The following is a 5,934-nucleotide window of genomic DNA, read 5'->3' as shown; positions in this document are numbered from 1 at the left end:
CAATGTCTTGTAGAAAATACATGATGATATAAAACTTAATTATTTTTTAATAAAGACGTTATACCTGGAACCAGGTTGTGTATCTCCACTCTTAAATTGTAATGGTGCACCCATAGATGCTTCACTCTTCATAGAGATACAGCTGGGCTCTGGTTCTGATCTCTTATGATGAACTGAGCTAAAAAAAAAAAAAAAAAAAAAAGAATGATAATCCACAACAAAATCAATCATAAGATCTTCAGTATGTAATTCTGATGTATGTCTGCACTATCATTGTATGTCTGTACTTTCTTCTGCACTTGTGTGTGTAAACATTCTTGGTAATTAAACTCTTTCTGACATATGACCTTATAAATGAAAAGCTCTTAAGGAGCTTTAATGATATTTGCTTTTGATAAATATTAAACTTCAAAAAACATACACAATAATGTTTTTTTTCTATGACATAAAAAGCTTTAATGTGTTACCCAAAGTACCTGCGTTCTGAAATTAAATCTGCAGATGTTTGAGAGTCATCCTTGATGGATCTGAACAGTTTAAGCTTCACCGTTTGCTCTAGATGAAAGTAAAGAACAATCACAAAATCTACAGTAATTAAACAGCCTTATATTGTCATAAATCTTTTTATTAAACATATGAAGATATTCTGTATTATAAAGAAGCAATTCTGTCTGTATAAAATGGTAAAACACCAACTCTGTACATTTGTATGCACTTTCATTTTTGAGAGTGGCACAACATTCAACTTGATCTCAAGCCAAATTCACAAAGAAAAAAAAATCTAGTGGGTTCCTGTTCCTACTAAATATATGGTAATCTGTAGAACTATGGAAAATACTGAATAACAAATTTCATAACCCACAATCCATATATTCAGAGATTTAAACTCCAAATGATCAGTTAATCAAGTCATTACATTATGATTGTCAGCTGAACATATTTTATCTTGGATTTTATTTAGTCATATATTTATTCATTGTTAGTTAGTTAGTTATTGGCATAACAAATGTTTTACAAACACAGCTGCAAAAGCCAAATAAAGATCAAGATAAAAAAAAGTCAAGGTTCACGTGTTTAAGTGTTTGATTAAATTTTCAGATGAAATTAGAGCTACTGTGATAGACCATGATCTTGTGCAAGGAATGACAGAGGCAGCACAAAGAGCCTGATATTAGCAGATTGTCTGTGGCCACCAAAATTAGTTGGAAAGTTCAAAAGAAGAATGGAAGTGTTTTTTGACACTGTATTTTTTATAAACTGTATTTTGACCATTTCAATATATTCTTGTGTAGAACTGCAAGAATACAACACCACAAGTTACAGTTTTTCTGAAATGCTAAAACAAATTTTTTGAAACCACTTATTTTCTCAAACCTTAAACACAAATTCAGATGTTCAAACTAAATTCACTGAACCCCTGACTCTACTGGCAAAATCAAACAATCGCTTCAAAACCATTTCACCTGTACTCAAAAGTAAACAAAGCTTTTAAATCATTCGCACATTAGTCAATAATTAGTCAATAAACAATGATTGTTTAAGAATACTTGCTCGAACTTGTGATGTGTATCCTGAAGAAGGCTGTGTATGCCGAAACGCGTAGATCTACACTTATAATTGTTTTAATGATTTAGCCCAGTCCATGAAAGGCTTTTTTTCTACACGAGTGCCTTGGAATATTTCATTTTTCAATATACACACTACAGATCATTCATTAGACACTATATCAAAAAACACAGTGTTCAGTGCATGTAGTTACAAAAAAGAAAAGAATGCAAACTGTAAATAATAATAATTTTTCAATAAAAAAAGAAAGAAAAATATAAATATGTATACATATGCACGTATGTATGTATATATGTGTGTATTCATACACACACATACACATCACGTCTTGGTCAAAGCTAGAGACTTCTACATCTACATCAGCAAAAAACCTTCTGGTGTGGCAGATCCAGCCTTGACAAGACAGTACATCTGTTCTTCCACCCTAACGTGGTGATCTTGCTGATCTACACAGAATATATTGAAATTACAGTGTATAAAATATACAGTGCAAAAAAAAGTTCTCTTCCATTCTTCTTTTGAACTTTCCAAATGATTAAGGTGGCCACAGAGAATCTGCTCAAATTTGCCTGAATTCTTTGTGCTGCTTCTGTCGTTCCATGCACAAGAACATGGTCTATCACTGTAGCTCTAATTTCATCTGAAAAGACTGTTCTTGCTTTTGCTCTTCCTCATCCTTCTCTTCCACTACATCATATTTAGACTCTCCTGTACCTCTCATATTGACAGAGGCACCTGTGTCATCTGTACACATAAATATTTAAAAACAAGTGTGAAGAATTTTGAATTATTGTGTGTAAACGATGACAGCCATGTTGCAGTTGTGCTTAACTTTAGCTTTCTTGTGTTTAGGGTTTTGCATCACAAAGCAAATTACATCTTAGTAAGTGAGAATGTATGTAGAGTTTTGCAAAGAATGCATGAAATCTGCAAACAGTGTCTAAACTGCCTTAACCTGTTTAGGGTTTTACATAAAGAGAAAATACTGTATATAGTAATTTAAAAATGTGTGTGCAGACTATATACACTCATACATATGTTTTTTTTTTTTTTTGTATATTCACCACACTTAGGTGTGATTTCTTTTGAGTGTGTGTATGTTTATGTATCTTTTTTATTGCAAAAATAACAACTGTACAGTAAACATTTTTTTTTTTGTAACTACATGCACTGGACACTGTTCTCCAATTTTTGACATAGTGTCTAATGAATAATCTGTAGTGCATATATATTATTGACTAATGTGTGAATGATTTGAAAGCTTTGTTTAAGTTTGAGTACAGGTGAAATGGTTTTAAAGTGATTGTTTGATTTTGCCAGAAGAGCCATTTTAAGAAATAAAGTCTGTCTGGTTAGTAATAAGTGAAGCTGGTAATGCTGTTTGTGGATTTGTTTATCATCTGCTGAGAGGATGATCAAATCTCTTGAGAGATTTAATGTCTTCTTTTATATGCAGTTGATTTCAATGAAAGTAATGTGACTGCAATCTGTAGTTGTTGTGTTTCTGTTCATTTTTTTTGTTTTTCCTTCCTTCAGTGAGTCTGCTTAACAACAGGTCTTCATCATTAATGTTCAGTGAGCACTTAATCATTTAATTACCTCATTAACTGGACCCATATGGTCACAAAATAATGATTATTTTTCTGTGTTTTGCGCAGGTCCTGGAATACTGTATGTGTGGTTTTATAAATCTGAAAATGTGTGTACATATGAACTCTGCCTTTTATGCATAAATACTTTTAGGATAAAATCTGTGTAAGGTTTTATACATGAGGCTAATAGTCAGAACTGTTAATATGTACTATCAGATGTATAATCTCTAATGTCTTGTTGTGCATTTATCTTACCTTTGTTGTTTCTCCTGAACATGATGATATTCTTTATTTTTCTTTAGTCTTCAAATGACCTTCTCTGACTCCTGATATCGTTCATTTATGTAGGAGATTAAATGGATTTTCTGTCAGTAACACAGTTTTCTTTTCCTTTCTATATCATGAGTGAAATATGTATTTTAAAATGCATAAAGACAGTTTTACATTAATTCTGCTGTTCTTTATTTTGTATCATGTTAATGGAAAAAATCTCTTTACAGCAGTACTTCTAGCATTTATAATATAAAGATAATATTTATACTTTCTAACACTCAACACAGTTTACACTCATTTGGTTTGAAGACAATCGTGTCAAGCAAACTTTAGCGAAACTAAGTGATGTTACTACAGTTATTAAATACACAGATTAAATTAAACTCTTTATTTAGTGTTGTTTTTTATATTGTTTTTTGTTTATTTATTGTTTATATTGTAAAGGGTCTTATTCAGATTACCTGTAAAGATTCCTGCATGTCAAGTCATTGTTCGTTTTCAGGAAAGCAGCAAGAGATTTGTTTGTGTCTTTTGGGTGGAGTCGGTGATTTTACAGAGGTCAAAGATTTCTTTTATTTCTGTACTCAGGCAGATTCAGGTAATAAACGTGAACTACAAACTGAGTAAATCAGTGCTCAATATATAATATATAACTGATTTGTATGTGTACAGTTTATTATACTTAATGTATTCTTTTTTTTTTTTTACAGTTTTTGTATAAAAATAATTCAGCTACATTTTTGCTATTTATTTTTACGTGAGTATTCAAATTACATAAAAGCATTAGACAAAGACACTGCCACTAGGCATGGATAAAAGTGAGATTTAACAGCACAGAAGGGAGCTCCAATACATAATCAGTTATTGCTAAATACACTAATCAGCCAAGTAAAGCCTTTACATTTCGGTCAAAGAATTATAACAACTAACTTTTCGAGACATAAAACCGAGCTTGCACAAAAAAGCTACACCGACATTCCAGTGTAATACAAAAGCAGAAAGCAGTGAAAGAAAAATGGATGAACACGACAGCAATTCTCCTATTTCTCTGAGTGCACTCAGAGCAGAACTACATACGTCGAGAAGCAGTGATTAAAGACATCAAATCGCAAATGGAAAACCTCCACTTGGAGATGCAAAATAATCGTGAGTAGATGAAAGAAGACCTGAGGGTGCTGCGAGAGGAAAGTTTCCCGGAGCTGGCCGCCTTACACAAAGCGCAGGCCGAATCGACGAACGAGTACACGGAGATGGGGAAATCCCTGACTGACACGATGGAGAGAGTGGCTGTTCTTGAACAGTCTCATGAGCGCATGGCTAAAGAACACAAGAAAATGCAGGAGAAATGTATGGATTTGGAGAATCATAGCCCGAGGCAGAATTTAAGATTCATCGGGATTCCAGAAGGAGTGGAGGCTGGAAATCTGGTTCAGTTCATCAAAGACCTGCTGCTGGAGTTATTCGGAGCTGATGACTTCGGGGGTTCCAGCATGACTGTAGATCATGCGCACAGGACTCTCATGCCAAAACCGAAATCGGGAGATAGTTTATTGTGAATTGAAAGCTCTTTACTGAACATATAAGACAGAAAGCTTTTTCAAACAAAGCTCAACAGTAATAATAGGTTTAGAGTTTTGATAGCTCTGCAATTCACCCCTTAAATTCATCACATATTTGTTATTTATATTTGAGTTCTAATTTAAAAAATCTATGATTGCAGCGTGAGGACTTTTATTTTGGTCTGGTGTGGTGACGTCGTCAGGCTGCGCCCAATCCTCCATCTGTTATTGGGCTGAAGAAAGGTGTGTGCTTTTAATTATTTAAAGTGTTTAATTCAATACAATAAATGTATGTAACGCTTAAATGAATTATTACCGAGTGTAACACTGTACCTTATCTAGTTTATTTGTTTTATCTAGCGATATTAATGAAGGTTATGTGAGTAAAGCACATCCACACACAAGTAACAGAAAGGTGAGTCTCATTTCGCTTCCTGTACTGTGAATCAGTTTATCATGAACACGAATTCAGTCACTGGCAATTAGTGATGGAGAAAATGAGCTTTTTGAAACTTTGAGTCATTTAAATCAAATCCATCGCAAAATGATTCAGTGATTCGAAGCGCTCGAATTGGCGCACACTGATGACACCTGCTGCTCAGAACAGTGTAAATAGGCTCCTTTGAGATGAGCAAATTCTGCGCAGAATCGATCACCAGTGATCACCGCAAGATACATGTCGGTTAGAAATGTGTCCGAGTTACGTCCGCCTTACTCTGATGTCATGCTGACCTGTGCCAAAAAACTCTCGCGATGACGAGGCGGCTGTGTCGGATTGAGCAGTCGAGCGCAGTTCTCCACCGACTGCGCTGAACAAAAGCACGATGGGAAACGCCTGGATGACGACACAGCTTAAAGCTTATTGGTTCAGACAACAAAATACTTTATCTGTGCGAATGCGACCTGCGTAGAATTTCCCAATGTAATAAGTAAATTAACCGATG

The 5,934-nt window shown here is 34.2% G+C and overlaps 1 long non-coding RNA gene across 1 annotated transcript; it reads right to left on the bottom strand.

Moving 5' to 3' along the window:
- Positions 1–63: 63 nt before the first annotated feature.
- LOC127161392 (uncharacterized) lies at positions 64–3,972 on the bottom strand. Its single transcript, XR_007827023.1, has 4 exons — positions 3,893–3,972; positions 3,414–3,484; positions 477–555; positions 64–178 (listed from the first exon to the last, which is right to left on the bottom strand). It is a non-coding gene; the product is annotated as an uncharacterized LOC127161392 (long non-coding RNA).
- Positions 3,973–5,934: the final 1,962 nt, after the last annotated feature.

Source organism: Labeo rohita, unplaced genomic scaffold (genome assembly GCF_022985175.1).
Source record: "Labeo rohita strain BAU-BD-2019 unplaced genomic scaffold, IGBB_LRoh.1.0 scaffold_633, whole genome shotgun sequence".
In the NCBI taxonomy this organism is placed as follows: domain Eukaryota; kingdom Metazoa; phylum Chordata; class Actinopteri; order Cypriniformes; family Cyprinidae; genus Labeo; species Labeo rohita.
Note: the sequence above shows the minus strand (reverse complement) of the source record. Positions and strands in the feature narration are given on the sequence as shown.